Source organism: Theropithecus gelada, chromosome 12, assembly GCF_003255815.1.
Source record: "Theropithecus gelada isolate Dixy chromosome 12, Tgel_1.0, whole genome shotgun sequence".
NCBI lineage: Eukaryota > Metazoa > Chordata > Mammalia > Primates > Cercopithecidae > Theropithecus > Theropithecus gelada.
In genome coordinates this window covers 42810710-42830413 of record NC_037680.1, presented here as the reverse complement: position 1 = coordinate 42830413, position 19704 = coordinate 42810710, and the positions used below count along the sequence as shown (strand labels likewise).

At 37.1% G+C, this 19704-nt stretch overlaps 1 protein-coding gene across 2 annotated transcripts in view; it reads left to right on the top strand.

The window, feature by feature from the left end:
• Window positions 1-16853: 16853 nt before the first annotated feature.
• SCN9A (sodium voltage-gated channel alpha subunit 9) overlaps window positions 16854-19704 on the top strand; it is a 186427-nt gene continuing 183576 nt past the window's right edge. For both annotated transcript variants that reach the window (XM_025405213.1, XM_025405212.1), the window contains exon 1: window positions 16854-17148. The gene's annotated coding sequence lies outside the window, so the exon portion shown is untranslated. The remainder of the gene's footprint in view (window positions 17149-19704) is intronic.

Below are 19704 nucleotides of genomic sequence, written 5' to 3'. Positions count from 1 at the left end.
AATCTTAAACTAGCTATTATATACAGTATAACTATGAACAAAAACATAAAAGAACACTTAAATATAATAATAAGAGAAATTGGAAATGTTTTTTAAATACCCAAATGGAAGTGTTAGGGATTTAAAAAAAAATCATCCGGGCCGGGCGCGGTGGCTCATGCCTGTAATCCCAGCACTTTGGGAGGCCGAGACGGGCGGATCACGAGGTCAGGAGATCGAGACCATCCTGGCCGACACGGTGAAACCCCGTCTCTACTAAAAAATACAGAAAACTAGCCGGGCGAGGTGGCGGGCGCCTGTAGTCCCAGCTACTCGGGAGGCTGAGGCAGGAGAATGGTGTGAACCTGGGAGGCGCAGCTTGCAGTGAGCTGAGATCCGGCCACTGCACTCCAGCCTGGGCGACAGAGCGAGACTCCGTCTCAAAAAAAAAAAAAAAAAAATCATCCGAAATGAAAAATAAACTGAATGGGTTTAAATGCAGATTAGACACTGCAGAAGAGATCAATGAACTTGAAGCTGTAGGAATAAAAACTAAATTTAACAAAGAGAGGAAAAAACAAAGTGCTTCTGTGACCCATGAGCCAATATATGGCAATGTAAAATATGGGTAATATTTCCAAAATGAAGATAAATAGATGTTTTTAAAGACAAACACAAAATAATTGAATTCACCACCAGTAGTGCTATACTACAGGAAAGGCCAAAGGAATTTCTTCAGGAAGAAAGCAAATGATATCAGATTGAAATATGTATGTAAACAATAGAATGAAGAGCACTAGAAACATAAACATGTGGATTAACATAAAAATCATTTTATCATTTTGAATATCTTTTAAAAGATTGTGTAATGCAAAGATAACAATCTCTGTTGTTGATAATGTATTTGTAATACATATTATATATGTATAAGAAAAATGTTTAACAATAGTACAAAGGACAAAGGACAAGACTGATGAAATAGATTTATACTGAATTAAGATTTGTATACTACACTTGAGGTGCTATAATAGTATTTCAAGTTAGGCTATGATAAGTTGAAACAATATATTGTAAATTATAGAACAATAATTAAAAATATAAAACAAAGAGAAAGGCTAATAAGCCAATAGAGAGAATATATTAAAATCCTTAAAATAGCAAATTATTTTTAAAAAATTGTAAAACAAAAAGGAACAGATTGGAAGAATAGAAAACAAATTGCAAGATGATTGATTTAAACGACACTATATATTGATAAAAATGTTAATTACATCATTAAAATACTTCTAAACATGACTTAAAACACAATGATGTCAAATAGAAATTTTAAATTACAAAACCCACATTACATATGAAGATAAAAACAGATTAACGATACAAAATTGTGATAAATATATATGCAAACACTAATTCAAAGAAATTTGGACTATTAAAATTGAAAGTAGATTTACAAGAAAGTGATATTTTCAGAGGTAAAGATGTATATTTTATAGTAATAAAGGAGGCAAATTAACAAGAATAAATAGCAATCTTAAGTGTGTATGAACATAATAGCATAGCTTCAAAATACATAAAGCAAAACTGATGGAGATTAAAGGAAAAATACACAATTCCCAAATATAATCAGAGTTTTCAACACTCCTCTTTCAGTAATTAGTAGAACAAGTACACAGTCAGGAATAATGTAGATGTGAACAACCAACTTGACTTTATTGACATTTATAACACTCTCCTAACAGTAGCAGAAGACACATTCTTTTCAAGCACAAGCAAAGTATTAACTGATACATAATAAGCTGGGACATAAAACAAGTGTGAACAAACTTGAAAGCATTGAAACTATTCAAATATGTTCTCCGACTCCATCAAAATTAAACTATAAAGCAATAAATAAGAGCTATATGGAAAATCCCCTATTTTAAAACAAAAGAAAAAATCATGTCTAAATGATCCATAGATCAAATAAGATATCAAAAGAGATGTAGTAAATCTTTCTTTATTTGCAGACAAAAATATAACCTACACCTAAAATCCCACTAAGTTTTTAGAAGGAAAAACTATTACACCTAATAGAATTTAGCAAGGTACAAGATTAGTAAACATAAAGTGTTTCCCTATAATAAGGTTTAATTACTGAAAAATTAACTTAATTAAAATGTCAGATTCAATGTACCAGAACATTTTTAAAATTAAGTACTTAGAGAGAAATTTGACAAACTGTGTGTGCAGCCTGTACTCTAAAGACTATAAAACATTTTTTAGAAGACTTAAAGAAGACCTAAATAAATGGAAAAAAAATACATTGCTCATGGATTGAAAAATCCAATATTGCTAGGATATAACTTTTTTTTTCCAAATTAATCTGCAGGTTCAACATGATCCCAACCAATATCACAGTAGATATCATCAAACAAATTATAAAATTTATATGGAAATGCAAAGATCTTAGAATAGCCTAAATAAGTTTGAAAAAGAGTAACAAAGTTGGAGAACTTTTATTACCTGGTCTGAAAAACAACTAGAAAGCTGCAGTTATCAAGGTAGTATAGTATGAGGGTAAGGATTGTGTGCCAAGCTCAGTGTTAAGGTCTTTATATAAATACAGTCTTATTTAATAATCACAGACTCATACAAGGCAGGTGTTATTATTCCTGTGATGAGAGAACTAGGGCCCAGAGTGTTTAACTAACTCTCACGATAACACAATTAACAAGCTTCACCTGCCTCTGAAGCCTAGCCTTTTAAAACACTATAGTATGTTTTATCCCTTCATAGAGTTGTTTCATATTCTTTCTAAAAATGGATGTTCTTTAATACTGACTCTAAACATACTTGTTCAGCTTTAGAAATTCCAAATTTAAATGTAGGACAGAAAAGATGATATCTTATTATTTTACAGCTCATTACCACTCATATTTCAAAGTAAAATCACTGAAAAATAGGATAGAAAGTCAAGTGATTGCGGGAATAATGTTAAAGAAAATAAATTAGTCAAAGGGAGTAATTATGTTTTCAATTCCTGAGAACCACAATGTCCTTGCCAACCCAACTTGATGACACAGATCATTTTCCAAATATATATGATAAAGGTGACTTCCAAAAACCTGTAGAGTAGATCATTTAAAGCTACAATGGGCTAGTGGCCATCATTTCGGCTTTCTATCACCCTCCTCTTCCTTCTCTAGATCCCATGAGGCTGATGCTTGTGATGACATCCCTTAATGCCAATGGCCTAGAAATTTAGCAAAGGTAATTGTGTCGACTGGGTCTCAGTTTGCACATCTCTGGGGTTCTGGTTCAGATACATATTTTTGAGGGTGTCCAAAAGTTACAAGAATATATGGATGGCTGAACCTTCAGACAAATCCCTTTTGTTCCAACAACATTATCGAAGCATGGAATTTGATATGGTTTGGCTGTGTCCTCACCCAAATCTCATCTTGAATTGTAGCTCCCACAATTCCCACATGTCATAGGAGGGAACCAGTGAGAGGTGATTGAATCATCGGGGTAGGTCTTTTCCATGCTGTTCTCCTGATAGTGAGTAAGTCTCACGAGATCTGATGGTTTTATAAGGGGGAGTTTCCCTTCCCAAATTCTCTCTTGTTACCATGTAAAAAGTGTCTTCTGCCATGACTCCCCAGCCACGTGGAACTGTGTGTCCATTAAACCTCTTTTTCTTTATAAATTACCCAGTTTTGGTTATGTCTTTATCAGCAGGATGAAAACGGACTAATACAGAATATGATGATGAATACTCTGAAAAGAACATGGAGTGCAAGTTATCTGTGTTTATTAAGTCCAGAATTTTTGTGCATTGTTTAAGTTGGGGTACTCTCCATGGTTTAATCACACTGCAAAATCTGTGATAAAAAATAATATAATAATAGGATCTCCAGACAAGAGGTTGTCAATACTAGCCCATGACTGGTACTAGTCAATGAGGAGTTTTTACCTCTTCTCAACTTCTGACTTTTCCATGGTGGAGATTGGTACCTTCAGTCCACAATATAAATATAAACAGCCATAGTTCTGGGGATGGGGAAATTTCCAGTTTCTTTCCCACAGCTCTTACAGTTCTAACCATTAGCCAATTCATGCCCTGGCCTCCAACCCTTTCATTCTCATTCTTTCATAGAATGAGAAAAAGTCATAAATAGTGCCAGATGCTGGAAGATGAGACTATTTTCCTCAAAACTCCTGTAGTTTTTCTATAATGATATATGTAGCAACTGACTTTATTTTCCTCAATATTACTATGCAATATAAACTTATTTCTGATACAGAAGAGTCAGCAAAAGATTTGTACGGAAGTTCATTGGGAAGTACTCTCTGTAATTATAGCTGAGAGGAAGCAGGAAACAAGATTGCAGAGAAGCAGCAGAACTGCAGTGCAGCTGCAACAGCAGCCTCAGTGAAATCATGGGAAGCTCTAACTTGTACCCAAGCAAACGAACAGGACCTTCATACTCATATTAACCAGTCATTAGATGTGGGCTGCCTCTGAGAAAGGGTCAAATCTTTGCGTGGGGCTGTTTCCTTTAATTAAGGACAATTCCCAGAGAGAATCACAGCTATGAGCCATCCACATCCCATACTCTCTCCAACTGAAGAAATGAATCCGTTGTTCATTGTTCCTGAAGGGGGATGGGAAACATAACACAGTTCTCTATATATCCTACTACCTGACATACACTGGATCCTGGGATATACTTAATATTTGTTATCTTCTCTGTGTATTGATATCAAATATGGATCCCTAATGTGACAAGTGTGAGTCCAGAAAATAATTACATGCCATATGATATTGCAAAATGAAATTGTAACTTTTAAATTTTGTAAATAAACATATTTCTCTACACATTAAGAAATAGATTGACAAAAGTTTTTTTCTGTGAAATACATTACTTTATTCAGAGATTATGTTCTATATGTACTCCTTTGGTGTTAAAATTATATTTTAAAAATATGTAATATAGGTATTAAATAACATTTTTGGCCATTTTTCTTAAATGACAACATCATGTTAATCTCTACACATTCAACTTCTTCCTAAATACTTCCACTTGGCTGTCTCACAGCATCTCAAAATCAGTATGTATAAAACTTTACTCATCATCTTCCACCATTAAATCTATTTCTTTTATAATACTAACTCTATTGTGGGATGGGGGGGAGTGTTAATGAAATCATCATTGCCATCTGTTGTCACTAATTTCAAAATCTTTTCTGTTTATTTTATATGCCTCTATCTACTCTCCTACCCAAATTCAATAAGCACTTACTTCCTCTCAATTCTACTTAGAAAAACAAACCAAAAACCTACCACTTCTGACCATACTACTCCATTTTCACTTCCCTAGTTTCTTTAGGTCTTTATTTTTTATCTTGTATATTATTGTTCAAACCCTCCTTCCCAGCATTATCAGAGTAATATGTATTTTTTCTTTTAAAATAGGAATAATGCTTCTAAAATCAAATATGATGGTGACAATTTATATTTCCACATTTAAAATGTCTCCTTTCCTCTTTAAGCTCAGGCAACTCAGCAGGGCATATTCAAGACCTTTATCACCCATGCCTCCTTTCCTCTGGGCTTACCTTCCCTCATTCTCCCAAGTCCTCCCTCAACTTCATCAGTACAGAAACAAAAGATTTGCAAAGGGCCTTGTTCTTGCATACCATATTCCCTCTGCCTGCAATTCCCCCTCAAGCCCCATCCATCTAATTCTTGAACAACCTTCCAAGGCCAGCTCAAGCATCACTTGTTCTGGGAAGTCTTTGCTGGAGCCCAAATAAAGAATTAGAATAAAATGTGACACATACTTTGACACATACTTTGAGGGCATAATGGAAGCATGGAGGAGGGGAATTAGACCATACTTGGCAGGTCAAGCAGGGTTTAGAGGGTGTGATGCCCAGGATCTGAAGGACAAAAGAGGTGGCTCAGGAATAAGTGCTGGAGCAGAGTGGTCCACCAAAAGAAAGTGCAAAAGCAAAGACCTTGATGCTAGAGATCAGAATGGATGTTAAAGAATTTGACCTTGATCCTGAGAACCACTCACTAAATAAGAGAATGTAGAGAGTTGGTTAGAGTTAGGAATGCTGGCAGTTGACAGAGCAGTATGAAGTCTGTTTCTATAGTCCTGATTAAAGATCATAGCACTCAAGCTAAAATAGTGCAAGTAGTGACAGAAATAAACAGAGACTTTGGCATAAATTTTTCAAGAAAAAAGAAAGAAGAAATCTCTGGTAAAATTAAGTTTTCTCTATGCTTCTTTGTTCTTCGCTTAAATAAAATCACCTTTTCTTTCCTAGGGACCACTGAATCTCCAACACTTGCCCCCAACCTCTTTGGCTTTTGTTAACATGTGGTAGAATTCCTTTAATTACATATTCGTAAAGACAGGAAATACAAAGTTGACCCAAAAGCAAAGATGTAAAGTTCTGGCATATAACTCTTATCATTGACATCGATATTTCATCAAACTAGGCAGAAACCATTGCCATATACCTCTCCCCACATCTGCCTTTACTTGCGATTGCTCTGCTTTTCTTTTTCTCCTTTCTTTCAGGAGAATAAACTGGTGAAGGTAGGAAAAAAGTAAGAGGGGATATTAAAGGTATCATTCAAATTTCGTATCTGTTTGGAAGACTACGAGTGTCATTTAAAGCCGTGCCACACTCAGGAGTAATCTCCATTTAACAGTGTGTCAGGTCTTGGAAGACGACCAAGGGCCTGTAACCAAACAGAGCATACCTCTTCTGAAGAGTGCGACTCCACCACTGGTGCTCTCGCCAACCTTCCCTCAACTCTCCTCAAACAGTGCTTTGACTCTTTGGACCTCGACCCTGTTGTACTCTATTCATTGGGTACGCGTCTAGCCAGGGCTTCTACCTGTTACCTCTAACCAATCCCATCTTGAATTTCCTCCAGTCTATTTTATTGTAATGGAAGGAGTAAAAATATTTTCACAAATTTAAAGAAAGTTTGAGATACTATATTTAAAAATTAATACTTCAAAAAATTAATTGTATTTAAAATTTTCAAAATAATCTTTTTAAAAAAAATTCCAATATTTACATCCATTTCTACTGTCCCTCTGCCTTATCTTGCTTTAATTTCATATATATTTCTGAAATACCATATGTTCTTTCTTTTTCTGTTACTTTTTGTTTGTTTAAAATCAAAAGAGAATATAACACAAGGTTATATGGTTAAAGGAAGACCTTTCTGTATCAGGTGTGCCCTTTACATAAGCTAAATAAATATTTGTGGAGAAAAATCACAAGTAAGCAAAAAAAAAAGTTCCCATAAAACAATTATAAATTGTTGAAATAATGTCTCAGCAAAAACAAAAAAAAAATTTTTTTTAAATCTAAATCAGATCTGTGAGGTTTACTAACTGAAGTTATCTCCTTGGAAATTACTTTTATATATAAAACAGTCAGAAGTGGTTGTTTCAGCTCATCTAAAGATGGACCTTAAGTCTGAACACCAGCAAAACGTACTTTCCGGGCCAGGCACAGTGGCTCACCCTGTAATCCCAGCATTTTGGGAGGCCAAGGCAGGTGGATCCCTTGAGGTCAGGAGTTCGAGGCCAGTCTGGGCAACCTTGGCGAAACCCTGTTCCTACAAAAACACAAAAATTAGCTGGGCATGGTGGCGGGTGCCTCTAATCCCAGATACTGTGGAGGCTGAGGAAGGAGAATCGCTTGAACCTGACAGGTGGAGGTTGCAGTGAGCCGAGATTGCGCCATTGCATTCCAGCCTGGACGACAGAGCAAGATCCTGTCTAAAACACACACACACACACACACACACACACACACACACACACACACACACGACTTTCCCCCTTTGAATGTAAAGAAACTATTAATATCAAAAGGTTTTTTACATCACTTCGTATAACAAAACAGTCTACTTATTTTGAACACCAGGTGGCAGTAAATGTGGCATTTAGCCGAAAATGACGGTGGAAGGATGAAACTGATTTTGAACTTTATGTATGCAAAGGAATAAAAAATAATTTAGTACAAACTTTCTGGTTTACAGAGGAGAAAACTGAAATACATAGAAATGAGGAGACATGCCCAGAGATATAGTAGTAACTGGCAGATCAATAAATAGCTTTTGTACTCTATCGAATATACTACGATGCAATTTAACTTTTCTGACATGTTTGATTTCAACTCTACAGGTTTATTTGCAAATAAATGGATTACTGAGAGATTTATTTGTTTAATATTTATTTTGTTATTCTATATGTAACAATTTTCAATTCATAGCTATAATGTAGGTGGCTGCTATTTTCAAAAGGTATGTATTGCCTTTAGGAGACATAGAAAAGCCACTTCTTTATGGAGATTGTGTAGCATGGTGCTTAAGCATACAGGCTCTGGAGCCAACTTATTTAGGTTGTCACCTTGGCTTGTCCATATATTAGCTATGTGGCCTTGGGCCAGTTGTTCAGCCTGAAAAAAGACTGGAATTATAATAAAAATACCTACCTCTAAGAGTTGTTGGCTGGGCACTGTGGCTCATGCCTATAATCTCAGCACTTGGAAGACCAAGGTGTCAGGATCACTTGAGTCCAGGAGTTCAAGACTAGCCTAGGCAACATAGGGAGACCCTGTATCTACAAAAAATAAATCAACTTCACCGGGTGTATTAGTCTGTTTTCACACTACTATAAATAACTGCCTGACACTGGGTAATTTATTTAAAAAGGGGGATTTAATGGACTCACAGTTCTGCATGGCTAGGGAGGCCTTAGAAAACTTACTGTCGTGGCAGAAGGTGAAAGAGAAGCAGGGACCTTCTTCACATGGCGGCAGGAGAGAGAAGAGACAAAGGGGAAAAAGTCCCTTATAAAGCCATTGGATCTCCTGAGAACTCATTTGCTATTGGGAGAGCAGCATGGGGGAAGTTGCCCCCATGATCTAATTACCTCCCTCTCTCAACGGTGGGAATTACAATTTGAAAAGGGATTTGGGTAGGAACACAGAGCCAAACCATATCAGCGGGTGTGGCAGTGCACGCCTGTGGTCCCAGTTACTCAGGAGGTGAGGTGGGAGAATCACTTGAACCCAGGAGGTTGAGGCTGCAGTGAGATGTGATCATGCCACTGCACTCCAGCCTGGACAACAGAGTAAAACCCTCTCTCAAAAAACAAACAAACAAAAAAACAAACAAAATTTTGTTATATGGATTAAATGGGTCAAAAAAATAACGTTTATTAATATAATGCCTGGTATATGTTACAACTTCAATAACTGTTGTTAATCTCACTGGCAAGAAACAAAATTTCAAGAGTTAAATCTATGACTTTTCTGAATATATTATAAAATCATGCCGATCATTTTTATACAGTATTATTTTTATATGCTATTACCATTCAACTTGTCTTCACCACATTTCACATGATGATACATTTTCAGAATATCAACAGGTTTTTCTGAGTGTAAATAAATTCAGACTTTGCTAAAACAGGCCTCTGGTTTAAAATTTAACATATCTTATTAAACACTATACAAATATATTCTGCTTTTTAAATTTTTTTATTTTTTATTTTTTAATTCTTCTTCACTACCATGAAAATTTAAGTCTACTGAATTGCTGAAAATACAGCAACGTAAAAATAGCAAATGCAATTAGGCTGAAAGCAAAAGAAATGTTAGAAAAAAATCCTACAACAATGGTAATCAATAATTTCAAAATTTTGATTTAAAAGATTAACTCAGCAGTCCCCAATCTTTTTGGCACAGGGACCAGTTTCCTGGAAGACCATTTTTTTCACAGACAGGGATGGGAGATGGTTTTGGGATGATTCAAGTGCATTACATTTATTGTGCACTTTATTTCTATTATTACTATGTTGTAATATATAATGAAATAAATATACAACTCAGCATAATGTAGAATCAGTGGGAGCCCTGAGCTTGTTTTCCTCCAACTAGAAGGTCCCATCTGGGGGTGATGGGAGACAGTGAGAGATCATCAAGCATCAGATATTCACAAGGAGCTCACAACCTAGATCCCTTACATGCACAGTTCACAATAGGGTTCGCGCTCCTATGAGAATCTAATGCTGCCACTGATCTGACAGGAGACAGAGCTCAGGTGGTAATACAAGTTATGGGGAGTAGCTGTAAATACAGATGAAGCTTTGCTCACTGACCTGCAGCTCACCTCTTGCTGTGTGGCCTGGTTCCTGCTGTGGACTCCTGCTTTGACTAGTTATTACTTTTATGATAAAAACTTGCAGTGTGAGAATCTTTAAATAAGAAACTTTGTATTTAGAATGTAGATTTCTATAAACAGCGAACTAGTTTTTTACAGCTGCACTGAAGACTCTTGGACCACTAGGTCTCTGTAGACCTCTCTGGCCTCACCTCTCTCTAAAGCCCCTCTAAAATCTTCAGAACTCTTGGTCCACAAACTGGTTCTATCCCCATCATTGCTTTAAAACCTATTAACCTGGCAAGAATCAGTTATCACCACATCTTAGACTACACATTCAAATTTGCCAATACTCCTTCTTAAGGTAATCAGAACAAAAAGAAAAATACCGATATTTTCAAACTCCATTTCATAGTACATAATTAAACTTTCAATATGGTAAATATAATGGAATAATTAAATTTCAATAGCTGTTAGCTGTTATCTCCTTTAGAGTAGTAGCTTGGGAAGTTACATCTTGTATCATCCTGATAGGTTTGCTGAAATATTTTTAAATTTTTCTTTTGGAACTATCTTCAGGACCTATTTATATGTCTTTTTTAAATTGCTATTATTATTATTTTCTTTTTTAGAAACAGCATGTCAATCTGTTGCCCAAGCTGAAGTACAGTCACAAGATCAGAGCTCACTGCAGCCTTGACCTCCCAGGCTCAACTGATCTTCCCTCCTCAGCCTCCCAAGTAGCTGGGACCACAGATGCACACCACCGTCTCTGGCTAATTTTTTATTTATTTCTTTTAGAGATGGAGTTTCCCTAGGTTGCCCCAGGATGGTCTTGAACTCCTGGACTCAAGCAATCTTCCTGCCTCACCATCCGAAAGTACTGGGATTACAGGCATGATCCACTGCACCTGGCCGTATATATCTCTGAGGGAAGAAAAATTTCTGATCCTTGAGAATTAACTTAATAAATGTAATACAAATATGTTAAATGAATATATTAAAATACTTATTAAATGTTAAAAAACATCACAGTTACCTATAAATTATTATAACTGGATAACAAATGTTGCATTAATATTTTGTTGTTTCAAATACTATTAATGATATATGTATTCATATAGGAAAATAAAAGTCTGGAACAATAGCAGTCAAGCTGTTAAAACAGGTTGTGAATGAACTTCGTTGTTGCAGGGATCATTAGTTTCTATTTTGAATGTGTATATATATTCCTTAACTACTTTTCCGAGTGCTGCCTTTACAATACATTGAATTTTCATTTCTGATATTGTATATTTCATATGTAGAAGTTCCATTTTTGTGTGTTATATCTTATATTTCTCTCCTCATGATATTCACATTTTTCTTTGCTGTCTTAAGTATACATAGCCAACTTAATATTACAAAATTTAATGTCGTAACTTGTTAAGTCCATTATCTTTGTCATTTCTGGGTCTGTTTCTGTTGATTGACTTTTCTGCAGGCTCTAGCTCATATTTTCCTTCTTCTTTGCATGCCTAGTCATTTTTTTTATTGGATGCCAGTCAATGTGAATTTTATGTTGTTAGATCCTTTGAGACGTGTTGGATTTTACTCTGGCTAACATATAAGTAAATTGAAACCAGTTGGGTCCTTTTAAGCCTCACTTTTAAGCTTTGTTAGGATAAATCCAGAGCAAGGTTAGTTAAAGTTAATTCAGCGCCACTACTAAGACAAGACCCTTCTAAAGAGTCTACCCAGTATCTCCTGTGCTATGAGGTGTTTTCACTTTGACTGAGGAGGATAAATTATTACTATCCCTGTGTGAGGTCCAAGAATTTTTAACCTGCTACTTAACATTACAGTCATGTCAGTCATGTGCCAGATAACACTTCAGTCAACAACAGACTGCACATAAGATGGTGGTCCCACAGATTATAATACTATATTTTTACTGTAACTTTTCTATGTGTAGATATGATTAGATACACAAATACCACTGTGTTACAATTGCCTCAGTACAGTAACATGCTGTATAGGTTTGTAGCTTAGAAGCAATAGGCTATATCATAAAGTCTAAGTATGTAGTAGACTATACCATCTAGGTTTGTGTAAGTACTCTCTCTATGATGTTAAAATTGCCTAGTGACACATTTCTCGGTACATATCTCCACTGTTAGGCAATGCATGACTGTAGTTCTTTCTCTGGCTTAGGGTATTTTTGTTCTCACACAATTGCAGAATGCTGTCAAGCAAAAACTTGAGGTCTCTTTCTACAGATCTCTGGTATCCTCTCTGTTCATCTCCCTTGTCTTAGGTATTCTGTACCAAATAAACAAATTCTAGCTCCCTCAGCCTATCAAACTCTTATTTTGTGGCTCTTTATGTTTCCATCTTCCTGAGCTGTGGTTCAGAAACTTAATGTAGTATGCAGAGACAATCACAGGCTCACTTTCTTTCTCTTCTCTAGGGATCACAGTCTTATAGATAATGTTGCCCAACAACTGAAAACTAGTGTTTCATATATTTTGTCCCCTTGTCTAGTGGAAGACTTCTACAAGGGAATGTCGATAACAGTAGTTTTGATCAAAAATAACTCCACAGAAAGCACATTACTAGCAAAACCATTGTTAGGGTAAAGGACCCATTAGTAGACTATGACACCGTGGGGAAAATTCTTCGGGAATAAGTAATCAATTAATTTACTTACTAAGCATCTACTACATGCAAGACAAAACATTCATTTTTCTGTTTTTTCAGTTTTTCTGGCCCAAAAAATCCAGACCACGTCAAATTAGACGAGCAAACACTCAGATGCCAATACGTTTAGGAAACCTCTTTTCTTCAGCTGTTTCATTAAGCAAAATTTGTCCATCTCATCACTCCAATCTATGTCTGATAATATTCATTGTATATTCTATTCATTTTCAGTTATAATTTGAAGTTCTACTTTTGAATCCTACTTTTTAGCTATGTATATGCAAAACTTGTAACTTTATTCTTCTATTTTCACAACAGAATAATTGTTTTCCTTACAATTAATATTGCCATGCAGCCAATATTAGAAGGTAAACGTATTTTTCTAATCCTATTTAGAGAAAAACAAACTCTTTCAGTATTGTATTGTTTAATTTTATTGCCTGAATATTACTATCTTTTGTTCTTCCAGAAACTTCTACAGTTTTGAAAACTGCAGTGGTAATTGTGGAAAAGACAGAAGTGTGGATATCCATTTATTTCTCACTAAGGGAAATAAAATTCTTATTCCTATTCTGGTATTGATTGTATGATATTAGTTAATTTCCATGACCCAACATATCCACATTTCTCTATACAAGTTACGGAAGGTCAGTTGTAAATATTGTTAGGAACTTATTGGTTATTGACTTGTTCAACCAGACAGGCTTTGTGCTTCCCTTAATTCAAGCCTACCCTTTAAATTTTAAAGGCACCATCTACTTATGTCTACGTCGGATGCTGTCATTTAGTGTTTAATGGACTCTCAAGACTGTGCAGTGTAGTATTCAATAAGAAATTTAGAAAGAGACTTTTTCTGGGTTTAAACAGAGATAAAATTTCTAGGGCTGCCAAAAGAGCAAGAAATACATAAACAGCTAATGTTTTACTAAAAGTAACACATTACAAAATGTTCTATAGACCAGGAATGGCACATAAAACAAATGGAAAGGAAATAAATAGTTGGGACATGAAAGAAAATTGGGAAAATAATGAATAATATACCTAATGCTTTGCCTATGAGCTCACAGGTAAAATCCTGCAAGGGATCCCACAGTCGGACCAAGAGAATTTTATTTTTGGTTTTATTATTTTCCAGGATTTTATGTTTGAAGATTTCTAACAAGAACCTAGATATATTGAGAATAGTAAGTTCTTGTTAATGGTTGCTTACAGTGAAATATATAATATGTTATATATTATATACAACCTATGTATTATATATAACATAATAACATAGTAATATAACATATAACAACATGTTATAATATGTATGTTATATATAACATATAATACATAGGTTGTATATAATATATAATACATTATATATTCCACTCAAAGAATGTATCTAACATATGTGTTATTCTAGATATAACACCAAAGGCATAATCCATAAGAGACATAATTGATAAGGTGAACTGCATTAAAATTAAAAACTTCTGCTCTGCAAAAACAGATAAGCCAGTGTTAGATAAATATTTGCAAAAGACACATCTGACAAATGACTGTTAACCAAAATATACAAATAAAGCTTAAAACTCAATAATAAGAAAAGAAATAACCCAATGAAAAAATGGGCCAAATATCTTAACAGACCAAAGAAGATACACATTTTGCAAATAAGCATATTAAAAGATGATCTGTGTCATATGTCACAGGGGAAATACAAATCAAATAACACTTATGGTGTCAACAATGGGCATGAGATACCACCACATATGTATTAGAATAACCAAAGTCCAGAACACTGATGATATCAAGTTCTAGCCAAGGATGTGAGGCAACAGGAACTCTCATGTGTTGCTGGTGGAAATGCAAAATGCTCCAGCCACTTTGAGGACAGTGTAGCAGTTTCTTTAAAAACTAAACATACTCTCACCATACAGCAGTTGTGCTCCTTGATGTTCACCCAAAGGACTTGAAAACTTATGTCCACACAGTAATCTTCACAAAGATGTTTATAGAAGCTTTACGCGTAATTGCTAAAACTTGGAAGCAAACAAGACGTCCTTCAGTAGGTAAGTGAATAAACTGTGGTACCACCAGTCGATGGAGTATTATTCAGCACTGTGAAGAAATGAACTATCAAGCTATGAAAAGCCATGGAAGAAAACTAAAAGCATATTGCTAAGTGAAAGAAGTTAATCTGAAAGGGCTATAGTCTGTATTATTGCAACCATATAGGACATCCTGGATAAGGCAAAACTATAAAGACAGTAAAATGATCAGTAGTTGCCACAGGTTGAAATGGGAGATGAATAAGTGGAACACAGAGAAATTGGGGAGCACTGAAATTACTCTGTATGATACTGTGTGGATACATGTCATCATACATTTGCCTAACCCCATAGAATGGACAACAACTGAGCTAACCCTAAATGTGAACTACAGACCTTGGGAGATAATGATATCTCAAAGAAAGTTCATTAATTTTAATAAATGTTTCATTCTGGTGTGGGATGTTGATAATGGGGGAGGCTATTCTTGTGTGGGGTAAGGGGAATGTGGGAAGTCTCTGTACCCTCCCCTCAATTTTGCTGTGAACCTAAAACTGCTCTAAAAAATAAAGTCTTAAAAATAAAAGAATATGGCGTTGCTTGCATCTAATAAAAAAGACCATCATTCCTATTGCAGTTGAACTCTTCTTCCTACATCCACCACCAATCAGGGAGGAGAAGGCGATTTGTCCAGGATATAGCACTGAGAATTATCACAAGTGAGCTAGTTCACCTTCAGGGTACAGCCTCAGTCACTGAAGTTTCCTTCCTCCAATAGCACATCTTACAAGTCAAGAATGTGAGGTCCAAAACCCCAGGACCAATCTCAGAAGTAAAGAAAGCAGCAGGGAAAAGTAGACCCTGGGATTTGATTTCCTTCCTGTTTACCTCTAAGCATAATTTCCATGATAGAAGGTGTGGAAGCAAATAATAAAAGTGCAAGTGCCCGTCACTAGTGTTTATCCTGCAAAGTGGTCTGCCCTTTTGAGAGGCACCCTGCCCCATGGCCATCCTTTGATTTCTTCCCTTGGTGAAAATTTCCTGTTTCTCTTTGAGAAAGATTTTTCAACCCTGTTTCCATTGTTCTTCCTCCCAGGCTGCTGTAGGAAACACCAGCGCACGCACACACTCCACACAAAATGATTTTTTAAATATTTATTTTCACAGTCGCTCCTACCAGCTCTGAAATTCAGAACCCATATGACTGATGGCATATTCAGATGATCGCGTCCCAGGTCTGGAAAAGCAGCCTTTTCCCCATGTTTCCTTCCCAACCTAGGACATCCTCTGATTCTTCACTGCATCTTCGAAATAAAATGTATTATTTGCTTGCCTGGAAGACTCTGCAATTCAACTGATTTGCATATATATATAAAGAAAACAGAAAACATATCCTAGATACCGGTTTTGAGCGTCACCGCCCCACTCGCGGTTGTGAGCAAAGCCCTAGGGAAGAAACCAATTCCCAGCCTAGACTCTTCAGAGCCCAGGACCCGGGAGGCGCTGGCCAGACGGTGTTGTCTGGCTCCCCACCCACTGCCCCAGACTCAGGGCTTTGCCATTGGTCCCCACCTCCTCTGTTCCGGAGTTTTTCTCCATCAAGCCACACAAAGTGGCTTCTCGGAAGCGTTAGCCGATTTTGCTGATCAGGAAGGGAGGAAAGGGATGAGGGGGGCGGGGGTGAGATAAGGGAAGGGCTCTTCTGGCTGCTGGACACACACACACACACACACACACACACACACACACACGCCCCACCCAATGAGTGGCCGTGGATGGCAGGTCGTGCAACCCCCTCCTCCGCCTTCTATTAGCGCATGGTGCAGAGGCTACAGCGTCGCCACCACCGCGCCCCTAGCTAGGTCTCCGCCCTGCGCCGCCTGCTGGAGTGGAGGGAGGGAGGGAGCAAGGGGTGGGGACCTGGGCGCGCGGGGAGGAGTGGAGGAGGCAAAGCCGCGCAGCTGCCCTGGGGGAGGCGGGGCTGCTACCTCCCCGGGCGCGCCCTGGCAGGAGGGGCGCAGTCTGCGTGCAGGCAGGCGGTCGCCAGCGCTCCAGCTGCGGCTGTGGGCTTTCCAATTCTGCCGGCTCGGCTGGGGCTGGGCTAGCTTGTGTGCCAGTGGCTGCTAGCGGCAGGCGTCCCCTGAGCAACAGGAGCCCAAAGAAAAAGAAGCAGCCCTGAGAGAGCGCCGGGGAAAGAGAGGCCCGCGCCCTCCCCTGGGGCCAGATTCTGCGGGTGCACTGGGTGGGGATGGTCAGCCGGCTAGGTCGCAAGTAAGTGCCTTTTCTTTTGCTGCTTCGGTGGGGAGGGGAGGAGAAGCCCCCGGTCTTTCGCCCGTGCTCGCCTCAACCGCCACACCCACCTGTGTCTGTTTTCACATCTCGGTTCTGGCACTCTGTATACGCCACCTGGAAGGAAGAGTGGGGAGAAGCTTGACCGGGTGGTTTCAGCAATGGGAGGAAGAAGAGCTGTGGGTTTGCTGCCAGGTTCTGAAACTGTGGAAAGGAAGGGTAGCAATGCCGGGTGGTTTACTGTCTTTTATTTCTGTTTACGCTAGCAGAGTTGTGAGATGGGCTTCAGTTCAAGGGGCAGCTCATATTTTTTACGAGCAAAAAAGCATGTGCTGTATTTTCCATCTGCAAAGCTGAGCGTGCAGAACCAGCGTAGCAGTTACTACCTGTGGGGACAGAAAAGAACCCCCGCACCCCTTAAGAGCACACAAACACAAATAATTGACAGGACAGCTCTGCCCCTATTTCTCAGCGCAGTTTATTTATTTATTTATTTTTTCGAATAAGCACTTTACAGTGAAATTCAGAAAAGATGCAGAATCCTTTTAACTTTTTATCGAATTCAACTTCGGAAACTCATTTACTTTTGGGGGAAAAAATGGATATTTTCGTCCCTTGTATTCAAGACAAAAATCAGAACAAGAAACTGGAAACATTAATGCCAGTTTTTGTGATTATAGTAAACATTTCACGCATTATTTTAGGTTTTTTTTTTTTTTTTTTTTTTTTTTTAACTTGGAGCGTTCGTAGATTATATCTACTCTGATGTTAAGAGCAATTTACATGAGAAACTTAGGGGAGTTTTTAAGAAGCTAGTGTCAGTAAGATAAAAGCCAAATGAAAGTAAGCTTTTAAGGAAGTGATAGCTTATCAGTACTGACAAGTTAGTGTTGGAAGGTTTAGTTCTTTTCAGAAACATATTTGTTATTCTTTTCTATTTCTTCTTCCCTGTAGAAAAGATAAAGATTTTCTTTCTCTTTCTTTCCTTGTAATTTAAATATATTTTTATGATTTTTGCTTTAACATCAATATAAACCTATTTTATATAAACTGCAAACCAAATCCAATTACTCAACTGTTCCTTTTATTGAAAATTATTCAGATTTTTTCCACTATTTAAAAAAGTTTAAACTAGAATTTTTTCCTTGTAATTTATAGTGAGATTTTAAAAAAATTATTGATTATTTGAAAGCTAGCTGATCCCTATGTAACAAATTTTCATGATTGTTAGACTAGCTTATCAGCAACCAGATTTTAGACAGAATATGGTATTTGATGTAAAGAAGGATGTGCCCTCTATTTAGGCAACTGATAGTTTGGCTTAAGACAATTTTTTAAAAATTTTGTAGATGTTTAAAAGGAGGTTTCCTTAAGTAAACCCCTGTGCAGTTGTGGGACACAGTGATGTATTTTTACAGTGACTGGATATATGATATGCCTTGATTCCTATGGTGCAGGGCTGGGCTCACAGAGTACCTGATGCTTCCACAGAAAAAAGATGAGTCAAGTCTGGCTCTCTGCCAAAAGCATCTTGGGTCTCCTGTCCCCTAGGGCCTGCACATAATAATGGGAGCCCTTCTGTGGTAATGCTTCTATGTTTTTGCTACCTGTTGCTGTGCTGAGTTTCAGCAGCAAAATAGATAAATAAACAAATAAATAAATAAATTCAGAAGAGCAATCAGTAGGGTTCTATTTACTTTATTTATATAATCAACCCACTTTCTCTGTGGCAAGGAAAAAAGTAGAATTTTTCATTTTACATGAATAATAATTATTTTTTATATAATTTCTATTCCTATTAGTTATGCAAAAGAGTGTGAAGTGCTAGAAGGATTTATATGGTACTTTTCTAAGACAAGTCATGATCTTGTAAAACAGCTTGAAGTTTATTAATGTAAATGGAACATTCTAGATGTCATAATGATAATAATTTATGACTTTCCCTAAAACTCTGTCTCAGATTCTTTCCTCCCATCTTCATTATCTGAATAAATGGTTTCACCATCCAAGTATTGAAATCACCTTTGATTGCTCTCTTCCTCATTACTCCATTTCAGCCCTTTCCAGCCTATAAGTAGATCTATTAATCTTATCTCCCAAACTTATTTCTATTTCATCATACGTCTCAGATGCATCTCGTTCACCCCCTTTTCTGTATCTACGCTGCCATCAAATTAGTTCAGGTCATCATCATAATTTACTTGGAACCCTGCCACAGCCTCCACATCAATCTCTCTACTTCTGTAATTTTCTTCCCTGCAATTCATTCTCCATACAAAACAATACCATCCTGTCTCCCCTAACAAACATTGGCTCACAACTGCATTTTTAAAAAGAAGAAGAAGAAGAGGAGGAGAAGAAGAAATAAACACGACAACACAGAGACCAGTTAGCAACAACAATAAATGCCTTTCCTCAGCATCTGGTTTACTCTCTGTTCTGACCCTTCTCTCCAACTTCACCAGAACCTATTCTCTTCTCATTAAGGTGCACCTGCCCAGGTGGTGGCTAAAACACATGAAACAATAGCACTCTTTA